Raw genomic sequence first — 25,078 nt, 5'->3', positions numbered from 1 at the left:
GGATTGTTAAGTATGCATTTCTTTGCTTTAATTCAGTGTTTGGATGAGCTTCCTTATATCCATTCTACTAAACTATTCAAGACTCAGACTGAGAGCAACAAAGTAGGAAGATTTATATGATTAACAATTCGTTTGATAGTACAAAAACATTTCTTCATGCTATCTGCAAACTACTATTATATATATTTCTAGAAACAAGCAGATTGACTTAGACTTACTTGTAATCTATATGCTGAAAAGAGTTAAGGCTCTTTCCAAGCAGCTAATTTTATAGTAGACTATGTTAACAGCAGTATAAATTACATAAAAATGGAGTTGAATCTTCTGCTTAACTTTACTGACAAAAACATCTCCTGGATTACTATATTTCCTTTTGGAAATATTTTGACAGGGTATCAGAATGGACTTTCTAATGGATTTCATGTAAGCAACCAGACTGATTTCACTAAGAGTTAGTCTTTTGCTACCAGAAGTATTTACTCATAGGCCAAATACCTAATCTCTGGAGATTTCCCCAAGTCTTTATTTACAAAAATAAAGTAAAATTAATATTATTCAACAAATAAGAGGATAAATGTATTTCTGAACTATATATGTACACACAAGTAAATGTTTATTAAATTATGGATTTTACATAAAACCACCCTAATAAAGTATATGATTGGTACGTTAAAATAGATTATTCCATTGTAAGACAAAATTCTCAATTTTAGAAACGTTGGAAAAATTGAGCATTACTTTTCCAATTTCAAGGAAAAGTAACGATTTCCCACTTAAATTCTTTTATGATTATGCTTGTTATGAAGCATAGCCCATATATCTATCCACATCTTTTTTTAACATATTGTAAACATCCTTCAAAGTACTGTAAAAGATATGAATCCTAGTAGACATTTAGAGTGGCAGGTGAAAAAAATCAGTGAACTTGAATTTTGATAAATATAAATTATAAAATGTGAACAATGAAAAGAAAAGTACATTTGGGGGACTTCCCTGGTGGTGCAGTGGTTAAGAATCTGCCTGCTAATGCAGGGAACATGGGTTCGATCCCTGGTCCAGGAAGATCCCACATGCCGCAGAGCAACTAAGCCCATGTGCCACAACTATTGAGCCTGCGTTCTAGAGCCTGCAAGCCACAACTACTGAGCTCCTGTGCCACAACTGCTTAGGCCTGCCCGCCTTAGAGCCCGTGCTACACAACAAGAGAAGCCACTGCAATGAGAAGCCCACACACCACAAAGAAGTGTAACCCCTACTCGCCACAACTAGAGAAAGCCCGTGTACAGCAAGGAAGACCCAACGCAGCCAAAAATAAATGAATAAGGGCTTCCCTGGTGGCACAGTGGTTGAGAATCTGCCCGCCAATTCAGGGGACACGGATTCGAGCCCTGGTTTGGGAAGATCCCACATGCCACGGAGCAACTAGGCCCGTGAGCGACAACTACTGAGCCTGCGCGTCTGGAGCCTGTGCTCCGCAACAAGAGAGGCCGCGACAATGAGAGGCCCGTGCACCGCGATGAAGAGTGGCCCCCGCTCGCCGCAACTAGAGAAAGCCCTCGCACAGAAACGAAGACCCAACACAACCAAAAAAAATAAATAAATAAATAAAAATTAAAAAAAAATAAATAAATGAATAAATAAATTATATATATATATTACAAAAAAAAAAGAAAAGTACATTTGAAGACAAATAAGGCTTCAGATCTGTGGGAGAACACAAAATGCATACAAATATATGTGAAATGAGAATCCCAGAGGAGAAGAGAGAAAGGAAAGAAAAAATATATTAAAAGACATGACTGAAATAACAAATGTAAGTTAAAAACAGCTCTAAAGATCTAGTAAGCTTACTAAATTCCAAGTAGGATGGACACAAACAAATTCATGCTAAACACATCATTGTCAAAGTGCCGAAAGACAGAGAAAATCTTGATAGTAACAGAAGAAAATGTCATCATATTCAAAGGAACAGCTATACAATTTACAGCTGAATTCTCATCTTAAATGATTCCAGAAGGAAAGACAAATTACAAATGTTATGTTTTTAAAGAAAACAATTGTTATCCAAAAGTTCTATACCATTCAAAAAACCTTTTAGAAATGAAAGTAAAATAAATACATCCCCATAATTAAAAAACATTGAGAGAATTTGTTGCTAAGAGATCTGTTGTACAATTGACAACAAAATAATTCCTTCAGGCTAAAAGGAAATGTCACCATACAGTAACTCAAATTGATAAGAAAAAATAAAGAGCAAAAGAAAAAAAAAATTGGAAAACATAAAAGACTTCATGAAATATTTTTAACTTTAGTTACTTAATTTTTAAAACTAAAATAAGATTATATAAAGCAATACTTGTAGCACTGTTTTATTGGGTTTATAATAAATGGACAATGTATATGATTATAATAAAATAAACAGGGTAGGGGAGAAAGTAGTAGTACATTTGAACAAGGTTGCTATATTTAGAAAAACTTTTTAACCTGAAGGAGATAATGATAAATTAAGATGTATATTGTAATTTCTTGATCAACCACTAAAAAGAGATTCTAAAATTTAGGTAAAATATTAACAGAAGAATTAGGATAGTGCACCAGTAATATTTGTTTAACACAGTGAATGTAGTATCAATGGAGAAAACAAAAGTATAAAAAATAAATAGCAAAATATCAGGCATAAATGCAACCATATGAATGATTATATTAAGTGAGAATAGACTAAACATTCTCATAAACATCTAGATATTTTCAGAGAGGCTAAAATTTGGGATTCAACTATATTTCCAAATATGTTTAAAATTTTTTTAAATGGAAAAAATCATATCATGAAATAATTATGGTAACTGAGCAGGATTGGTTATATTAATTGATCATTTAGAATAGACTTTAAGACAAGAAATATTTCTACAGATATAAAGGTGTGTTTGTTTTACAATAAGAAAAGGGCCAATGCATCTGGAAAGATACAACAAGCATAAAGATATATGCACCTAAGAATAGCCCTTCACATTACATGAAACAAAAAGAGACACATTAGCAAGGAAAAATAAAGAAGTTTGGAAATATTAATATCTCAGTCTTGATTTTTTGTAGAAAAACTAGACAGAATATATATAAGTATATTTAAGATTAAGGTAACATTATCAATAACTTGACTCAACTGATCTTTTAGAATGCTTATTCCAGCAAGATAAAATAAAATTCTCTTCAAATACACATGGAACATTCCCAATGAAAGGCCACAATGGAGGCCATAAAACAGTCTCAAAAAATTTTAAAAAGATTGAAATTACTCAAAATATATTTTCTGACCACAGTAGAGTCAATTTAGAAATCATTATCACAAATAAATTGGAAGAAAGTCCCAAATATTTGGAAATTAAACCATGTAATAATTAATAATTTATGAGTCAAAGAAGAATTCACAAAGGAACTTAAAAAATACCTTAAACTGAATAGAAATTAGCACACAACTATCAAAATGTATGGGGTGAAACCAAAGCAACATTTAATATGAAATCATCAATTTCAAACATCTATATTAGAAAAAAAAATGATAATCTAAGCTTCACCCTAAAAACTAGAAAAAGAGAAAATTAAGCATAAGAAACAAATAATAAATTCAGAAAATATAAGTAGAAAAGATAGAAGCAACTAGGAAAAATCATTGAAACCAAAGTTTATTCTTAGAACAGGTAAAAAAAAAATTCATAAACCTTTACTTTGATCGATAAATAAAAGGAGAAGAGAAACAAATACAAAAATCAGGAATCAAAGAGGAGATATAATAAGAGAATATTATGAATAGATGTATGCAAATAATTATACTACTTACATTGAGTAGATTTATTCCTAGAAATGCACTTCTTACTAAAATTGATCCACAAAGAAATGGAAAACCCAAGACTCATAACAAGTAAATAAATTGACTTTATATTTAAAAGTCTCTCCACAAAAAGAAACTCAGGCCCAGATGATTTTATTGCTGAATTCTAGCAAATACTTAAAAAGAAATATTACTAATCGTACACAATTTTTACAGAAAATATGGGGGAAGAAAACATTTACCAATTCATATTTGAGGTTAATGTTAATATTTTATTAAAGCCAGACAAACACATAACAAGAGATGAAAAAGTGTAAACAATTATCTCTCATGAGCGTATATGCAAAAGTTCTTCAATTTATGCAACAAATATCTAGCAAACTAGAAAATATTATATACTATATATCTGGGCCTTCTAACCATGTGTCTCTTCACATACCAGTACTACAGTGTCTTAGTTGCTGTACCTTTATATTAAATTTTTAAATCAGGTGACATAAGTCCTCAAATTTTTTCTAATTTTTCAAGATTGTTATGGGTATTATAATTCTTTAACATTTCCATATAAATTTTAGGACTAGTTTATATATTTCTACAGTTTTTAAATGTCTTAAATGTTGATAGTAATTGTGTTTAATGCATATACACATTTGGGGTAAGTTGCCATTTTAATAATATTGAGTCATCCAAGTCATGAAATTTCAATGACTATTCATTATTTAGATGTTCTTCAATTTCTCTCTGAAATGCTTTTTGTTTTTAAGTATTCAGGTCCTGCATTTCTTTTGTTAAATTTATTCTAAAAATTTTTGATGCATTTTGAAAGTGTCCTATTAATTTTTTTCAGGAAGGCTCATTAATAGCACATAGACTAAAATTTATACTTGTTTATTGATCTTATATCCAGCCAATTGGCAAAACATTAATTTTATTCTAGTATTTTTTCTAGATTCCTTAGTTTTTTTCCAGGGATTACTCTTTCAAAGATATCCCTTGTCAATCTTACCTTATACTTACCTGCAGTTTATTGGTCTATTATTTTCATCTATATATTTACAGCAAGTAAAAAAGTATCAGTAACACCTAATTTTAGGGATATTAATTTTCACATATTATTTATAACATATAACCACATAGCAACTGATTTTAAGCTATTTTATAAAAGAACTTGCACAGAATATTATGGTAATTTAAGTTTCTCTGTTTTGTAATCATATTCACTACTTGAAATTATTTCCTTGAAGAAGAAATAATTCATTGATGTCAAGACTGATGGAGATGGGAGATATAGAAGAGAATCTTCCTTAAGAGTTACGGATAAAGTCAAGTAACTGATTCTAGGTCACAGATTCACTAGTAGATGGATCTGTGAATCCTTATTTGCTTGTCTTTGACAATTGTCTGTACTCTGAGATTGAAAACATTAATTGAATTCTTAAAACATGTCACTATCCTATATCCATTTTTAAAGTTGAGAAAACTGAGGCTCAGAGAGGAGAGATCAGCAGCCCAGGGTGACAAGAAAGCAAATAGCAGAGTTAAAGTCATTTATGAATTCTAGAAATGTTAACAGGATGTCTTCTACATGACACTGTGTCAAACAACACAGAAATGATCCTGCCGTTCATAAAGATGGGTTTAGTGAAAATTGATATTAAATTCAACTATATTATTTCAATGAAGTGTAATCTCATAAATTATTTTAAATGGTTTAAGGAAAATGAATAAAGGCAGGAACTCATTGTCCTTAGTCATATGTTTTCATCACTTTTATTTTTATAAATAGCTATTTCAGATGGTTGTTATTATTAAATCACTAAATATAGTATAGCCTGAAAGAACAATGACAAATTTAATTACAGAAAGGCTGTTTTTGATTAGTAACCTTTTCATATTTATTGAATACTGATATAGTCCTGGATATGTTTCTGGTAACAAACATAGTATCTTAAAAGCTAAGAATGTCGGAATTGAAGGTTAACTGCATTATTCAGGAGTCTTTCAGTTGCAAGTGATAGAAACCCAATTCAACACAGCCTAATAAAGAATGATTTAAACAAACACACACAATTTATTTGATGGGCATTGAGTAGCTCAAAGAATTCAGGGCAGCATTTCTGGAAATGGGACAGCCCTAGGTCTCTCAGGAACTGGTCACCCAGGGTATTGTCTGCATCTTTTCTCTGCTTTAACTCTTGATGTTTGCACTTTTTTTGTGTTTTTCAGCATGCTTTCAGATATTTCTTGAGTTATTATCTTAAAAGCTTGATACCAGAGAGAAAGGAGAATATTTCTCCAGGATGTCAGGAAGGAAAATTCTGTGGATGAATTCCAGTGGTCATGGCTCAAGGTACAGGCAGTTCTTTGATCAATCTGTCCTGGGCCTTGGGTGCTATGATTTCTCAACATTGGTTACATCACCAACCCAAAGTGGTCAGGCGAGTAAGTTCTATTAATAGAAACTGGAGCATAGAGATGCTACCAGAAAAAGGTAATAGTCACAGGTTACCCCTTGGGTTGCCCAACACACATGACCATACACATAAACATATTTTCCCTTACTATAATTGTTTAAAGAATTACCTCACCCCAGTTCTCATGAAATTATCCAATATAGAGTCATGAATGAACCCTTTCACAGTAACATCTAATGACTGCACTGGAAACTGAATCAACAGTATATCTGCTCAGTGTGAATTTCTCCCAGTTATATCTCAAAGTGGTCAATCCTGATACCACAGCCTAATAGAAATTTATGTATATGTATACACCACAGAAACTGTAACAATTCTAAAATCTATTTAGAGAAAACAAAAAGGAATCCTATCTTATAGTCTTTATGGATCAAAGCAAATATAACTTGAACAGAATTTTGCAAGTGCATTTATTTATTGAGTGATTCCCTTGGTCAAGCTTTATAACTGAGGAGATTCCCTTTCCCTAGAGTTTTCCATGGACACATAAAAGTTGGGTACTGGGGAACAAGTGCAAGAAGCAGTCAAGTATTCCAGTCTCTTGTCCTTTTTTATCAGGTCTCTAGTGCAACGAAGCTCTCCAACAGTGTTCTCAGCTATTCTGAGTGTGTGCTAAGGTGTTTATTCCCTCAGTCCTCAGGGGGCATGGCAGAAACAAGAACTCTGGAAACTCTGGGCCGATGTCTGGCCTTCTATAGTATTTTTATTTAGTTATATAAGCAAATACAGTTTTCTAGGCATGTGATGAAATGAAAAAATATAAATATACATTTTACTATTATATATCTATATATGTACATGTAAGTGTATTACCCTAAAGCTACAAGTTGTTTGAAACAGATTTTGAAACTGAAAATTCAAGTAACAATCATTTGACCAGTTGCATTGTCAAAACATAACAAGCATGGTTGTCCTAGACCAACATGGAGAAATCCTCATTATTTACCCATCTCCCATTAGTTTCACATTTAAGAGTCCTTTATAACATTCCATATCTTTTTATGGAGGGAAAAGATGCAGAAATTTGAGAAGTTTTGATGAATACAGGGTCTAAAATCTGGAACCTGGTACTAGATCATCAGATAGTCAGAAGTCTGGCTCATTTGAGGAACACAAATAAGGACAGAATATGAAAAAAGAGGGATTAGTAAAAGAATAAATTCAAAGGATAAGTAAAGGCTAGATTATGGTAAACTTTTTGGTTGTTGTGCTAAGTAAAATTTGATGATTTTCCTATGTGTGAGAGAAAGCAGTTGTTACACCTAGCTTGCAGTTAATTTTTCATAATCTGCCCCTGGATGAATTATGTCCCAGGGCTTCACAAATGCCCCCCTATATCCGAAGTGTGCCACACATTGAATGGCAGCTTGTTAGCAATGTGACCAACAATGACAACAAAATTAAGGGCTTTTGAAACTTTTCCATTTCAACATTGAGATAAAATTGAAAATGGAGCTGCTGAGTAAAGTTATAACCAGGCAGTGCCAAAGGAGAATAAAAAATGATCTTAAATCTCCTGATTCCCACACTCTATTCTTTACACTAGTTCATAAACAGACATTTTGTTAATAAGTTGTTTAGCTGTAACTTGAAAACCAAACAGATAAACTCAAAATTGAGTAGCTATTACCTTTAGTCTGACTTTCTGTTGAATTTTTCCTTAGAAATTTTATGATGAAAATTCATATTTATCTTCTCCAAAATCCTTTTGGAGTGGAACTAAATAGCACTTCAGATATCACAGGCTGTGAGCTAACATAGAGGCCCTGTGCAATGCAGTTAAATCCTATGGTGTACATACTTAAAGTAATAGAAATCCCCAAAGATTACACGTATAAGACCGAAAAAGTTTTGTCTCTCCAATCTCTGCACATATCAGAAATTGAAAATTCTGTCTTCATAGCTATTTGAAAGCTACAAATTTCTTAAATATCTTGGACTAAAGCCACAAAATGCTTTAAGTTTGAGAGGTAGTTCTGAAGTGAGTGCTTTGTTGCACGAACAACTGACAAGAGTGCAGACTTCCAAGCAGACAGAAAAATGGGTAAAAATGAATTATCTTCTTTTACAAAAAGAATCCTTGCTAACTGGAGTTGAAACAAACTCTTATCAGGCAAACCAGCTGACAGAGCTGTAATAATCTTATCTTAATGTGACAAGAATATTGATAAACACTTCAAGGTCTGATAGAGATGAACACATAAGTAAATAAAACACTAAAAGACTATGACCAAACTGTATCTCTTCAATAAGAAAGTTGGTATGATTCCACCAAAAAAAATCATTTCTAAAAATATGCTAATGGAGGTCTTTTCATTTTAGAAATATGAAAATGGACATTTTCAAGTGTTTGCATTATTTTGAAAATGACATAAGTATTTGTAATACAGACGAATAAAAACTAAATATTTAAGGTTCATGAAAATCAAGGAAGAGTATTTAAATCATTTTGAAACTGGGGGAAATAACTTAATGAAAAGAGCCCTCCCGAAATTGGTGAGAAAAAAAATCGTTTATAAGAACCTTGATTGTGAATGTTCAGGTATATCCATTATATTGTCAAAATTTGGTGGTGTATTGAAGATCTGTATACAATAAAATGAGTCCTATTTTTGGTTTGTAGAATCACTATTAATGTGTGGAGAACACTGATATGCACCCTTATGTAAAGCATTTGAAAGCATTATTCTTTTCAAAAGTTTTACCTAATTGCTAAAATTTCAGTGGTATACATCAGAATAGTAAAATTAAATTGAAAGTACACTATCAGTGGATTTGGGGGAAAGCACATTTTTGACAAAATTGTTTTCAATAATTGTTTAGAATCTTTAGTCTTATCAATCTGTGCTGAGTCAGAACTGAGCAATCAACATGAGCTGCTATCATTAGTTTTTTCCTTGTCTCCCATTTTCCATATGACTTTTAAATATGGAACTACAACATTTGGATAATGGGTGTCTCTTACATAAAGTTACTGAATTGCCTATAATTGTCATCTGCTTAATAGTTTTCTTTTTCTATTATGTTTTTTTCAGAAACATTAACTTTTCTCTTAAATTGTTGAGATAGCAGTATCCACCTATAAACATGATTGTCATTAAGAACTCAGATCCTTAGTGCAGCAAAGATATATGTCAATATATGCATTGTAGAAATGAACAAGGGCCACCTGGACTACAAATTATTGACCAGTAAAAGCAGTAGAGATTGACATAGCACAGAGAACTTGCAGAAGTCAAGTTCCTTTATACTCCTTATTTTTAAAAAGGTTTATTTACTTCCCAGATATCAATCTATATTTTTCATTCAAGATATCTTGACAAGAATAACAACCCTGGACCCAAAGTACTGAGACCATATATCCTGGTTTACCCAAAATAGTTTGATTCACTTGTTATACTCTGTAATTATTAAAAGGAATTCTTCAATCCAAAAGTACTCTGGTTTGGACAGTAATGTACACAATCATCTCATCCTCCAGTGTGGAAAATCTTTTCAAATTATACCCCATCATGATTAGGGTCATTTGCCTGGTATTGTAGAATATCTCATAAGAGATACATTCCTTGGACCATTAGACCAGGCTCATGTAATATCTGTAACTTGTACATAGCCAAAAGGTGTATCTATCGTATGGTATTATTATTGTTCAGTTTGGTTTACTGTGATAGATCCTGTATATGTTAGAAATTCTTCAGGCTGTATGTATAAAACTTAACAGTGAGATTAACACTAAAATATATATTTAATTAGCTCATATTGCAGGATGTATGGAGGTAGACAGTTTCTGATTTGGCAGCAGCTTTATGATATCATCAATAATCCAAGTTCTTTCTATCTTTCTATTCCACTGTACACTGCTTGTTACCTCATGTTTGAAAGATGGGTGTTGCAGCTTAGGTTTCATATCCATGTTCAAGGCAGAAAGAGTGATACCAACAACTACTCTCCTCTTTCCTTTTGTCAATGAAGGAAACTCATTGGCGAGTTTGTAGTCAGTCTTCCTCTTATGTCTCATCACACTGTATTAGAACATTGGAGCACCCATGTTCTGTACAGGTAGATGTAATTGCAAATTCCTGACATTTAACATATATAATAGGAGGTAGTAAAGTTAAATTGGGGTACAAATGTCTGTTGATGCACTATGTCTAACACAGTACTTTATATATTGCATTGCTTCTGTAAAAAATAGTACTATTTGATTTTAAGTTGTAAAATTATTTGTAGTATAAATTGTCCCAATCCCTTTAATCCATCAACTACTGTTGGACATTAACATTGTTACCAATATTATTACAACAATTCTGTATAGCCTTGCTTATATCTTAGAATAAATTTTGATAAGTAGATTTTTAAAGACAAAGGGTGTAACTAAATTTTTGGCACTATATACTTGTTGAAAACTTACCTCCCAGAAATAGTCCATTATAACCTATACTCATATGATCAGCAAAAATAATATTAATAATCCAAGTAGAAAATATTATATAATACTACTTGTCATACAATGTTGAAGTACTTTTTATATAGTAATTCATTTAATCCTTACAAAGCCCTAGTTTCTCAAATAACTTATAGAAAAAATGCACAATTTCTTTTAATCACTCTACATAACATACTAAATAGTTACTTATATTTAAAGTGGTTTTATGCTTTCTATAGTGCTGCACTGATGCATAGCTATATTTTAGAAGCACTGCTGTATTGTGCTAATGTAGTAGCTTTATGCTTTAATATGTAGAAGTTAAATTCACTCCTTTTTCCTTCTGTTTTTAAATCTGAGGATAAAGTGATTTCATTACTCAATCTTTTAGATATTACTACATTTCAGTTATATAATTCTTATTTGATTTTATAATAGTTTCCACATCTCTGCTGAGATTTTTCTCTTTTCCTGCATTGTTAGCATGTTTAATTTTAAAATCATTAAATATAGTTATAATTACTGCTTTAATATTCTTGTCTGCTAATTCCAATGAGTGGTCATCTCAGGGCCTATCTCCATGGACTGTTTTTTTCTCTGAACATGTCACGTTTTTCTGACTATCATTATGTCAGGTAGTTTTGGGTTTTATAGTGGATATCATGATGATGCCATGTGGTGGAAACTCTGGATTTCCTTTTGTTTTGTCAAGTACTATTGGCTTCCTTAACAGTTGGATTCAAAATGCACAAAATCTTTCCCTTAGGTGGTAGTTCATATTTCAGTTAATTTATTTTGTCTTTATCTGGGTTACTTTGTGTCTTCCCCACATAGGTATTTGTCAGGATAATCTAGTGATTTGCGTAGAATTTATTCACATAATATTGTGTTTCCCTACCTGCTAATTATCTTTTAGAGATTCTACTCTCATTTTTTTTCTTTCAGTAGATATGTTTGCCTTGATTTCTTACTCTGGTCTTTTAGCCCATAAAGACTGTGAGTTTTCTATCAGAAGTTTTGTCTCCTTGTATTAATATCACGGCCTACACTCAAACTAAAGTAATAAAAATGGGAAACTTACCCTGTGCTGTTCCCTTCCTCCAAATTTCCACTCACTTTTAGAATCTGTCTGCGTGTTTTCGCTCTCTGATACCTTTAGGTCATTGCTTTTTATACTTTATTTAGAGTTTATAGTTCTTATCCTATGCAAATATTGATGTAGTCAGTGCTTACTTAGAATTACTATATATAGATCTTTTCTTGTATCCAATAATTTGTTTCCAAAAACTAGTAAGTGTATTTCCTCTAAAGTTTTCTAAGAGACTAAATAGCCATAGCTGTCTCTGCTGCCATCATTTAAAAATATCCTCTCCTCTCTGTCTCTCTCTATGCATATATATATATATATATATATATATATACACACACACACACACACACACACACATGAACAATTGTACTGTCTAAATTGTACTGTTTTTGATGGGATGTTACTCCCTCTATCCTTTATTTTATACATATGGGGTGCTCCAGCAGTATCAAACAGCATCATTTTTGGAAATTAGGTATGTTTACTGGATGTGGATCTGAATTTCATTTTCCATCTTGATTCTAATTAGGTAACAGACTTGCTGATCTCCCTATGTGTATTTAAGTCTAGAAGAATAAGATTGAGAAAAGAGATAGTAGGAGGGGAATACGGACAACAGTATAGCTGACTATACTATACAACTATGAGTGAGTTATCCATGGACGGAGTGGACACAAAGGGAAAGTGGGCTGGTGGAACTGTCTTGCTGCTCTGCATCATATCACTAGGAGTGGAACTGAGAGGTTGGACAAAGTCAAGGGATAGTTAAACTTTCATTTCAGAGAACTGTGCACAGAGGCGGTCCCATAGGACCTACAAAGAATTCACAAATGGGTCCCATGAGGGAGCCAATTATTTGAATTTCTGTCAGATACAAAGTATTGAGAGCCAGTAAGAAATAACCAAAGAAACAGGATTGAAATCTTCACAAGATTTCTTAAAGGACAAGCAAACAAAGATTCAGTAGGGCATAGATGAAACAATTTACTGAAGGAAACTAAGTTTTAGTTTTAACTTGTAATTATTGATTGCTTAAAAATTGTATTTATGAGCATACTTTCATTATGCATATTTGACAACCTGATATAGTTATTAATACAGCCATTTTATCAGTAAGAAAGATAGGAGTTAACCTGGTTTTCTGAAACTCAAAGAACTAATTTTACTTTTAATTCCTTAGATTTCTTCTTTTTCCAGTTAAAATAACAGTAACAAGTCTCATAAGTAAAAAGGGATTGTAGAAGTTTAGAAGTAAGAGCTCCCATATGCTCCAGGGAATTTAAGGGAAGCTCCAGAGAAGGTGGTATTGAAATGCACACTGAATGAAAGACAGGGGTTTTAGCTAAGAACAGTGTGGGAGGGAAAAGTCATTATCAGAATCTACGTGCAAAGGAGAAAAGGTTGTGAATTTACAGGCACAAAGAAATGATAAATCAGACTGGAAGTGTATCATGGTGAAAGGAAGAAATGGCATACCAGGATAGAAGGCTTTGAGTGCTAAATAGAAGGCATCTTGTAATGCTTTATTGGTTTTTGTGACTTTAAGGCATTTAGCTTAATAGTAATGATATTATTATATTGTTTTGAGGTGAAAAATCTTTGTTATAATTCATAATATTAGGAGTGAAGGAAAGTAAGCTCATTCACGCAGGCCATATGATAAGCTCAATTCTTTCTGCAGACAGCGTGACAGAGAACTAGTATGCAGGTGCCAAAAGTGTTGAGTGACCCTCTCAAAGGAAAAATAAACTTATTGCAAAAGAAAAATGTGTGTATCAATTTTTTCAAACAATTCTGAGAAAATACAAAAGACAATAATAAAATAGATTAGAGAAGAGAGAACTGACCCATAGTGTACACAGCATAGTAATATACAATACTATAAATGGAGTAGACCTAACAGGCATCTAAGGAACACTCCCTCCCTCCAAGAACAGCAGAATATGTATTCTTTTCAAGTACACATGAAGCACTTTCCAGGGTAGACCTTATTTTAGGCTATGAAACATATCTTAGCAATTTTGAAAGGATTGAAATTACACAAACTATGTTCTATCTCAATGCAATGAAATTAAAAATTAATAACAGTAGAATATTTGGCAAATTTACAATAATGTGGCAATTAAACCACAACAACCTAAATAACCAGTTTGTCCAAGAAAAAAATCACAAAATAAATTACAGAATACTTTGAGATGAATTTAAATGAAAACACAACATTCCTAAACTGTTGGGTTACAGCTAAAGTAATACTTAAATGGATATTTATACTGTAAACCTCTATAGTAAAAAAGAAGAAATATCTCAAATTATAATATGTTACCTCCATGAGAATAGGATTATATTTGATTGTTCTTCTTCCACAGTAATTGCACCTAGAATCAGTTATTTTCTTCTCTATCTTCCGATAGTATGCCAACTCAGTTGCCTCTCACACTGTAGTTATATGACTTTTTAGCCTGACATTAATAAAGAATGGATGAAATTTTGTTCATTTTATTAAGCCTAATTTAAATGACCATTCACAATGTCTCTCAACGTCTCTGACTGATTATTTTGGTTCACTTGTCAGTATTATGTGATATGTTTTTGTACTTGGGTTTTACATTAAGTGTATTTTAAAGGTGGGAATGCACGATAAACATCAATAACAACATGATAAACAACATAAAGCTCTTATGTAATATGTCTTGCTTTTTTATTTTCTTTTTTCTTTTTTTATTGAAGTATATTTGATGTTCAGTATTATATGTTACAGGTGTGCAATATAGTAAGTCACAATTTTTAAACGTTATACTCCACTTACAGTTATTCTAATGTTTATTTGCTTTTGAATATACTTCATCTTTTAGTGCTGTGCCTTGCTCTTTAATAGCATTGTATTCCACACTGGTATAGTGATTACCTTGACTTTCACTGAGAATAGCTAGTATTGAGCAAAACTTTCCATAATTTTATGTGGTTATTTTAATGTTCTTTTGTCTTCAAAAGTTTGTCAAAAATGCAAGCTAAGTAATATTTAAAAGCGTGCCTTTCTATTTTATGGATATAATTGAAATACAGCTGCATCATACAAATGATGGAAAAGATGGGTAACTATAAATCAATATTTTACATTATAAATTAGGTGTTTAGTTTTAAAAATAAATGACAAATGTGTTGTAGATACTCATGCATGCAATTTGGAATTTAGTTTTGTTTCTCTGTGGAGAGGATTTTAGAAAATATGGGCATTGGGTAACTTCTTGAAGGCTTATGTTCTCTTTTGACAGAGATATTTTAAAGGATTACTCTAAACAATTTTTAAATCAATAAGTAATTATCATGGTTCTTTCCAATCAAATAAATATTGACTTTGGAGAAGACATATGCTTTTTCTCTATTTCTGGGAAAGAATGCTGCGATTGCCATTTACCATCATTTCACATTAAATAAATTCAGATATTTGTTAAATGAAGTGATACAAAACATTTAAAAGAGATACACACTGACATTATATTGTTTTGCTGCGAGTTACAACAACGTATTCTGGCTTTTTAAAAAAACTGGTCTTTGTGTATCAGTTTGTAAGAGATATTTTTAGACACTATGTTTGTGTGTTTATTTGAGGCATTAATACCAAAGCCTGACAGCATTATCTCTGCTGTTTATATCACTATAAAATTGGTTTATAGTGATAACAGTTAGTAATGTTAAGGCTAGATATATAAGGAGTAGTACTGATTGTTCCACAGTAAAGTTCACCTTATAGTGGCATTAATGAACAATATTTTTGCCATCATGCTTTATGGTATCAAGTAATTTCACTGTAAGAGAATAATAGTTATCCTGAATATTCTAATCTCATAGCTAAAATTTACACTCATGGTACATTTAAAAAGAATTTTATTTTATATTGGAGCATAGTTGATTAACAATGTTGTGTTAGTTTCAGGTGTACAGCAAAGTGATTCGGTTATACATATACATATATCTATTCTTTTTCAAATTCTTTCCCATTTAGGTTATTTCAGAATATTGACCAGAGTTCCTTGTGCTATACAGTAGGTCCTTGTTTGTTATACATTTTAATTATACTAGTGTGTACATGTCAATCCCAAACTCCCAATCTATCCCTCCCCCGCATCCCTTCCCCCCCCCCCAGCAACCATAAGTTCATTCTCTGAGACTGTGAGTCTGTTTATGTTTTGTAAATAAGTTCATTTGTATCATTTTTTTAGATTCCGCGTATAAGCGATATGATATGATATTTGTCTCTCTGTGTCTGACTTACTTCACTTAGTATGATAATCTCCAGGTCCATCCATGTTGCTGCAAATAGCATTATTTCATCCTTTTCAATGGCTGAGTAATATTCCATTATATATATGTACCACATCTTTAACCATTCATCTGTCAGTGCACATTTAGGTTGCTTCCATGCCTTGGCTATTGTAAACAGTACTCAATGTCACAATGATTCACAGGCTTTTCTGACCTCCTAAAGTTGTGAAGAATTTCTTTTTAAGCAAATATATTACAAGTTATAAACTTTAAAATATTTTGCAAAACTGGAATTAGTTTTTTAAGAATATTTATTTCTTCTGAATGTTTTTTGGATATTTTATGTTCTCGTAGGATATGAAAGCACAACTTTTGCATTTTACGTATAGACAATTTTGTGTAAGTCATTTTGTGATGATATTATAACCTTTTTGTTTATTTTAAATGAATGTAATTCAAATATGAGTTCACTTATAACAAATGGTGTTTTTCCATGCTATAACATTCTAAGCCATGGATGTTTAATTACATTGTTGTAAATTAATTTGCAGTTAACATATCATAATATTGACCAAGTAACAGATAAGTTGAATTATTATTTGTCTATTACATTTGCCAAGATAGATTAGGATATACTTTGCTATTCACTAATCCAAAAATCTCAGATACAGCACACTGAAGATTATTTCTTGCTCATGAAATTCTAGGCAAACCTCTGGACACTTGTCTTCCATGAGTAATGATGGAGCCTAGGAAAGCCTTCATTTTCCTATAACTGCATCATGTTGAATAGGTGTCCTTACCATTTAATGGGACAGGTTACAGAATTCTGGAGGGTCTCAAACTGACAATTAAATACTCTGGCTAAGAGGTGATATATATGACCTCTGATCAAAACCCATTGTCCAACACTAGTCACATTCCTACTTCCAACCGCATGGAACTGGGAACTGCAATCTTCCATGTACTCCAAAGATGTGGAAAGATGATATTATATTAGAAATAGTGACTGCCCATCGAAGCATTCATCTATGTTTAGCTAAAGGGAACATATATTCCTCCATATTTACCTGTTACAAAACAAGAATCTATAAGCTAGTAAGTAAATAAAATTTCCCTTATAAATTGGACACTTTCAAGTATTTTTCAATTCTTTCTAGAAATAAAGATATCATTATATTTAGAGCATTATTTGTTAGTAAATAGAACAAACATTCTTATAAAGAATTCACTATAAAAGAACCCAAAATATTCATGAGCATTTCGTATACCTGGCAGCATGTGGTTTACTACGTTAAATGATGTTAAAGCGATTTTTAATATATGAAAAGAAATCATACATCTAAAACTTTATTATTGGTTAATTTACCTCAGTATTATATTTAGGAAAAATAGTTATAATTGAATCATGTATTAGTTACACTAATTTTTTATTGCTAATTCAACTCTTTTCTCATTTTTTTCCTTTATATTAAATGGTGTTGCTCTGGCTAAATGGGGAGAAAGATATCCACCTGGCATTGAATAGAATTGCATGAGCATCAGTAGAACTCCTTATTATACAAGTATTAAAGAAAATTTAAGACTAAAATACACAGTATTATGTTGGATGATAGACCTGGGCAAAAAAAAAAAATACCAAAAGAAATTATATACGTCCTTCCTATAAATGACCTGACAGAGATCAGAAAATAACTGTGGGCAGCCCATGAAGAGCAGAATTGCTTAGATGTTCATAAGACACCTCAGAAACATTTGCCTCTATTTTGTAAACTGTGCTTCTAGGCTTATATGGATGGGGGAATAAATATAGGTTTTCAAATTTTTCATTTTATACCTGCTACTTGGAGAATGCCTCTCAGTTCTACGGGAATTCTATGAAGAATAAAAAATTTTAAGTTTAGAATTTTTTTTCTTTCTCATTAACTAAAGCAATGTCTGGTAGTCCTGTATGTCTTTTCATTTATTTCATCTGATTTGTGATTGATCCAAGAAGCAATTTGTCCATGTAGTATTACACTTCTGCTTGTTCATTAAGATTCCTATGTGATTAAATGGTTTTCTTACTGAGTTTTTCATATGATAATCTTATTTTTCTAAAGTTATTTAAAAAAAATTTTTTTCTGGCTCTGTTTACTTAAATTTCTACAGTGAATTGAGCTGTTCTGAGGAGCGAAATGTATTCATGAGTATAACATGGTTTGCTAACATTGATGCTAACTCTGAGTTGCTTCATGGATATAAAGGTGATTGAGAATTATGTAGTATTCTTAAAAAATTGTTTCTGTTTAAAAATTTTTGAAAGCTAAAAGACAATTTCCCATAATATTTTCAATACAGTTCAAAAGGCAGGACCTCATTTATTTCATGATATATTTATATTGCTATTTAGGTATTAATCTGAATATTAATGATTATATTAACTTTTCTGAAATTTTACTTTTTAAAAAATTTTTTCATAAAAATGTATATATTTAAGGTGCACAGCATGATCATTTGATATACATATACATAGTGAACTGATTGCTCCAGTGAAGTTAATTAACATCTCCTGACATAGTTATTAATTTTGTAATGAGATCACTTGAAATCTACTCTTTTAGCAAATTTCCAGTATTCAATTATAGTCATCATAGTCTTCATTAGATATCTAGACTTATTCAACATACACAATTGCAAATTTGTATCCTTTTACCAACAATACCCCATTTCCCCCATCTCCCTACCCTTAGTAACTAGACTTCTACTCTCTGCTTCTATGTATTTGACTTTTTGGATTTCACGTATAAGTGAGCTCATGCAGTTTTTTTTGCTTTCTGTGTCTGGTTTATTTCATTCAGTATAATGTCTTCCAAATTCACGCACATTTTTGTGAATGGCAGGATCTCTTTAATTTTAAAAGCTGAATAAATAGCAGTTTCTTTAACCATTCAACTGTTGATGGACACTTAGGTTGTTTCTACATCTTGGCTATTGTAAATAATGCAGCAATGAACATGGGAGCACAGATATCTCTTTGTGGTACTGATTTCATTTCCCTTGGATATGTACCAGAAGAGGGACTGCCGGATCATATGGTAGTTATATTTTTCATTTTTGAGGAAACTCTATACTGTTTACCATCATGACTATACCAACTCACATTCTCACCAACAATGCACAGTGTTCCTTTTCTCCACTTTCTAGTCAACTCTTGTTGTGTCTTGTCTTTTTGATAACAGCCATTTTTACAGGCGTGAGGCAATATCTCACTGTGGCTTTGGTTTACATTTCCCTAATTAATGATGTTGAGCACCTTTGAATATACCTGATGGCCATTTGTATGTCTTCTTTGGAAAAATGTCTATTTAGATCTTTTGCCTATTTTTCAATTAGATTGTTTTTATTTTTGTTGTCTTATTGGTTTTTATTTTTGCTATTGAGGTGTATGATTTCCTTATAAACTTTGGATATTAACCCCTTATCAGATATATGGTTTATCAATATTTTCTCCCATTCTGTAGGTTGATTTTTCATCTTGTTGACTATTTGCTATATAGAAGCTTTGTAGCTTGATATATTCACACCTGTTTATTTTTGCTTTTGCTGCCTGAGCTTTTGGCATCACATCCGAAAAATCATTGCCAAGGCCAATGTCAGAAGCTTTTTCCCTATGTTTTCTTGTAAAAGTTTTACAATTTCAAGTCTTACATTTGTCTTTAATCCATTTTGAGTTGATTTTTGTGTATGATGTGAGATAAAGTTCCAATTTTATTCTTAATTCCTTTTTTCCCTCTTTTATTCCCTAGATGATGCTAGGGAGAAATTCTGTGCTCTCTGACTTGCTCACAGTTATTTTCTGATCTCTGTCAGGTCATTTACAGGAAGGATGTATAGAACTTCTCCTGTTCCTTATTTTTAAAGAATATTCTTCTATTAGTTGACTTAGATATGAAACTGAGTTGTTTATAAATACACCAGATCTTTATCAGGTATGTATAGGCTACAAATAAAACTGATGTCTAGTGAGTAAATATAGCTAGAAGGCTAGGTTCCATGAAGTGTGACAATAACTAGCTATGTGTCGCATATGCTCAGTGAAATTCACTGTTTACCTGAAAAATGAAAAATTGCTAATCTCCAAGAGTTCTTATAATTCCATTATTTAATTCAGAGTCCAGGGACTGGGCATTTGTCATCAAGATGTCTCTAAATAAAATTTTAGCATTTCATTACACCTGATTAGAGGAACGTCACAGGGATGAGTCACCACAGATGATCAGCTACACACCACTGAAATAAGTAATCATAGAGTTTAAATTCTCCACCATAGATAATGCTAGGAAGAAATATTCATACATTCTATAAAGGGAAAATAAAACAGAATGTAAAATAAAGCTTAAATACAATACTCAGAACAGGTAGAATTTTTAAAAATTTATCACTTTGTTTCTTATGCTGCTGAATTATCATTTATTGTTAATTTTCCTATGACTAACACTTGTATATATTATGAAAGTTGTAAAGGCTGTTTAACTCTACCTTGTAAGTGTATGCTTGGTCATAAAGTAACCTTAAACTGATGGGAAAGCGTTGAAATCTTAGCATGAACTCTGACCAGAATGTGATGATGGAAATAGATTGTGCTAAAGGGCTTTTTCTTTTGCCTTGGAGTGACTCAAATGTCATATTCAGGTAGAGACATATAATTCTCTTGATCCTCAGTACACTTCTTAGATTATTGCATATATATTCTATATATATGCATATATATATGCACAGAGAGAGAGAGAGAGAAAGAGAGAAATAGACTTAAAAGCAGTCACTAGAGGAACAATTTGAGCATTCTTTTCCATTTAAATTCATTTCCTTGTGTGAGAAGGTCACTGAGTGGATGAAAGTGAGGCTGTAAACATTTTATATAAATTATTATGCGTTTTTACAGGGAAGTTTGCAGTATCCATCATTACTTACCCCACTGAGGATGTGCTCACTTGTGGAAAAGCTGCGAAGATCCTACAAGTGCATGGACACAAGAGGTCTGTAAAGTGCTTTCCTCCGTTGAGATTCTACAACACACAGACTTCTCTGCCAGTGGCTGCTTGAGACTGAGGTACAAACTTGGCTGGTAATGTTCACTTATTTAAAAATCTTATCGTAGGAAAGCTAAATTCTCCCAGAGCACGATATATCGACATAAATTAAAGGGCCTGGTTCCAAATCTGTCTTTCTGGAACTTTACTCTGGATATAACTTTTTTGACCATCTCTGCTTTCAGGGACCCCATAAAAGGACCCCAAATTTTCAACCTGCACTTTCAGCCTCAGCCCAAAGCATAACATTTGTGTTTATATTTAAGCTTTGAATTTTGCATTTTGTATTTAACAGCTATAATTTACTTTTTATTACTTATTTGGATGAGATTATTTTGGTTTTGAATCAATATTATTTTTCAAATTCAATCTTTTTTGAAAAATCATTGTCGTATTTTATCTTTAGGTCTGTTTTGTTTAATCTCACTGTATGACATTATCATTTGCTTTGAGATTTTACATTATTCTCTTACAATATTCAACTTATTAGACTGAGTTTTTTTTTAATTTAATTAATTAATTTATTTTTGGCTGTGTTGGGTCTTCGTTTCTGTGCAAGGGCTTTCTCTAGTTGCGTCAAGCGGGGGCCACTCTTCATCACGGTGCGTGGGCCTCTCACTATCGCAGCCTCTCTTGTTGCGGAGCACAGGCTCCAGACGCGCAGGCTCAGTAGTTGTCGCTCACGGGCCTAGTTGCTCCGCGGCATGTGGGATCTTCCCAGACCAGGGCTCGAACCCGTGTCCCCTGCATTAGCAGGCAGATTCTCAACCACAGCGCCACCAGGGAAGCCCTAGATTGAGGTTTTTAAGGACAGTTTTGGATTTATGGAAAATGTATGAAACAAGTACAGAGCTCCCAGCTCCCTTGCACAGTTTCTTCTATTATTAACATCTTACACCAGTATGGTATATTTGTTACAATCAGTGTACCAATGTGGATATATTATTATTAACTAAAGTCTACATTTTATTCATATTTCCTTATTTTCTACCTGATATCCTTTTTGTGTTCTGGGTTCCTATCCAAGATAACACAATGAATTTATTTGTTATATCTCCTAAGCTTCCTCTTGGCTATGCCAGTTTCTCAGACTTTTTTTTTTTTTGAATGACGTTGACAATTTTGAGGTGTACTGGTCAGGTATTTTATAGACTACCTCTTTATTGACATTTGTCTGATGATTTTCTTATGATTAGATTGGTGTTAATGGTTTGCCACAGGAAGACCACAAATGTACATTTCCATTTTCATCACATCATACAAAGGGTACATTAAAAATATGACATCACTGTTGAAGTTGACCTTGATCATCTGGCTGAACTAGTGTTTGTCAGGTTTCTCCACTGTCAAGTTACTTTTTTAACCCCCTTAGATTGACTTTTTATTGCTGTATTTCACATTTCCTTTTAGTTGTCTATTTATATATTTTAAATTGTTACCTTTGATGTATTATCACTTATTTTATATCTATTTTCCTTTCTGAAGAAATAACTGGTTAAATATTTAACCAAATACATTTTAATCTGGATCATGTATTTTCTACTTAGATACTTAAACTGATAATATTATCCAAGACAATGTGGAATGGAATAAATAATAAAAATTGGATCAATACTTAATTTTGCTCAAGTTCTTTTTTATGAAGTTTTTTCCTTTATAGTTATTGCTTTCTGTGACCTGTCTGCAAAAGGGTTAACTAATCCCAACTGATGGAAATATTTTACTAAATTTCTGTTTAAAATGTTATTGCTTCAACTCTGCCTTGTTTTGACAACTTCAAGAAATATCAAATGGATATATCAGTCCATTTCCAGGTCTCTATTCTGGGCTCTCATTGATCCAATTTTTATTATTTATTTCATTCCACATTGTCTTGATTAATGTATGTTTTTGTTACATTTCTGAGTAAGGTAGGGAAGTCTTAGTAACTTTTTTTCTTTTCCAAGATGGACTTAGATATTCTAAAGCCCTTTTCTTTTTCATAAAAATTTTATAATCAGCTTGGAAATTTCAACAACAAGAAAAGAACAAAAAGGATGCTGGGATGATGTTTGGGACTGTATTGGATTTTTAGGTCAATTGAAGAAAAATTGACATCTTAGCAATTTTGAATCATCTAATCCAACATATATTTCTCCATTCTCTTAAATCTTTTAAAATTCTTTTCAATAATAAGTTTTGATAAACATTTCAGAATTTTAGTCAAAACCCCTGAAACCAGGCCTTAGGAGGTAGGGCCACCTAAGTATAAGGTCCTTACCCTCCAAGTAAGTCTTCACTTGAGTAAAGCTGTATCAAGGAGTAACTGGAAACTGAAGTAGACCAGGCATATAAAACCAAAACCTAACAACATTAGAAAAAAAAGGATTTGTTTCAAGCTTAAATTAGATTGACCAAGTACTGGCAAGTAGATGAAACTCCTGAAACTCTTGTGCATTGCTTTAGAGATATAAATTGCTACAGCTACTTTAGAAAACTCCTTAGCAGAATCTAATAAAATGTTTACTTACACTATGACCCACAATATCAATCCTAGATACATACCCCTAAGACACTGAAACTATATGTCCACCAATTAAACAAGCTAAGTGCAAATAATGTTTACAACAGTTTCATTCATAGAAGTCTCAACATGGAAACAACCTAAATGTCTATCATCAGAAAAATGGGTAAAGGTTTTGGTGCACTCACACAATGTCATACTACACATCAGTGAAAAAGAATGAACTAAGGATAACATAACAACACAGGTGAATTTCACAGAAATAATATTGAAAGAAGCCAGACATAAAATGCTATACACTGTATGACTGTATTTATATTACATTCAAATACAGAAATAACTGACCTATGGTCATGGAGGTCAGAGAAGTGGTTAATATGAGCAACATATTGTCTGGAAGGTGATGTGAGGGAGCCTTCTTAGGTATTGAAAATGTTCTCTATCCTAATCTAGCTAATGACTATTTAGGTATATAAAATATACAAAATTAATTGAGCTAGGGTTAAGATTCATGAAATTTACTGTGTGAAAATTATACATCAGTTTAAAAGAAAAGAAAAACACATAAAATGATTAGATTCCAAGTCTTATTCTCCACCATATTCAGAACATAAGTAGTAAGACAGCTCTTTTGGAAGCAGGAGATCAGTTGATTCTTATGGGGAAAAAGCAAAGAGTCCTAGAGAAAAGACTTCCATCTACTGAAATCTGGGAAACACTCCATTAAAAGAGTTGGTGCTGCAGCAACCCCTGTGAAATGAACCCAAACAGTTGACTAGCTCCATGCACAGCCCAAAATACCTGTCATTATTTTAGTACTTTCCTTTTTTTAATTTAAAGAGATAATCAAGGATCAGAAGTTATGAGAGAAAATATAAAAACATAATAATCTCCAAAATATGGAATAAAGGAATTCAGAAGAAACAATGCTATTTAAAAAAAACAGGAAACAAACAAACAAACAAAAACCAGTAAGATGACAAGTAGGATGACAAAGGAAAGTCTGGCATCAATGAAGTAAGTCAGAAAGAGAAAAACAAATACCACATGCTAACACATATATGGAATCTAAAAAAAAATGTGGTTCTGAAGAACCTAGGGGCAGGACAGGAATGAAGATGTAGATGTAGAGAATAGACTTGAGGACACAGGGAGGGGGGCATATATACACTACCAAATGTAAAATAGATAGCTAGTGGGAAGCAGCCGCATAGCACAGGGAGATCAGCTCAGTGCTTTGTGTCCACCTAGAGGGGTGGGAGAGGGAGGGTGGGAGGGAGATGCAAGAGGGAGGGGATATGGGGATATATGTATATACGTATAGCTGATTCACTTTGTTATACAGCAGAAACTAACACACCATTGTAAAGTAATTATACTCCAATAAAGATGTTAAAAAAAAAAAGAACAAATGCAGGTTTTTG

Source organism: Balaenoptera acutorostrata, chromosome 5, assembly GCF_949987535.1.
Source record: "Balaenoptera acutorostrata chromosome 5, mBalAcu1.1, whole genome shotgun sequence".
Taxonomy (NCBI): domain Eukaryota; kingdom Metazoa; phylum Chordata; class Mammalia; order Artiodactyla; family Balaenopteridae; genus Balaenoptera; species Balaenoptera acutorostrata.
This window is presented reverse-complemented; position numbering follows the sequence as displayed.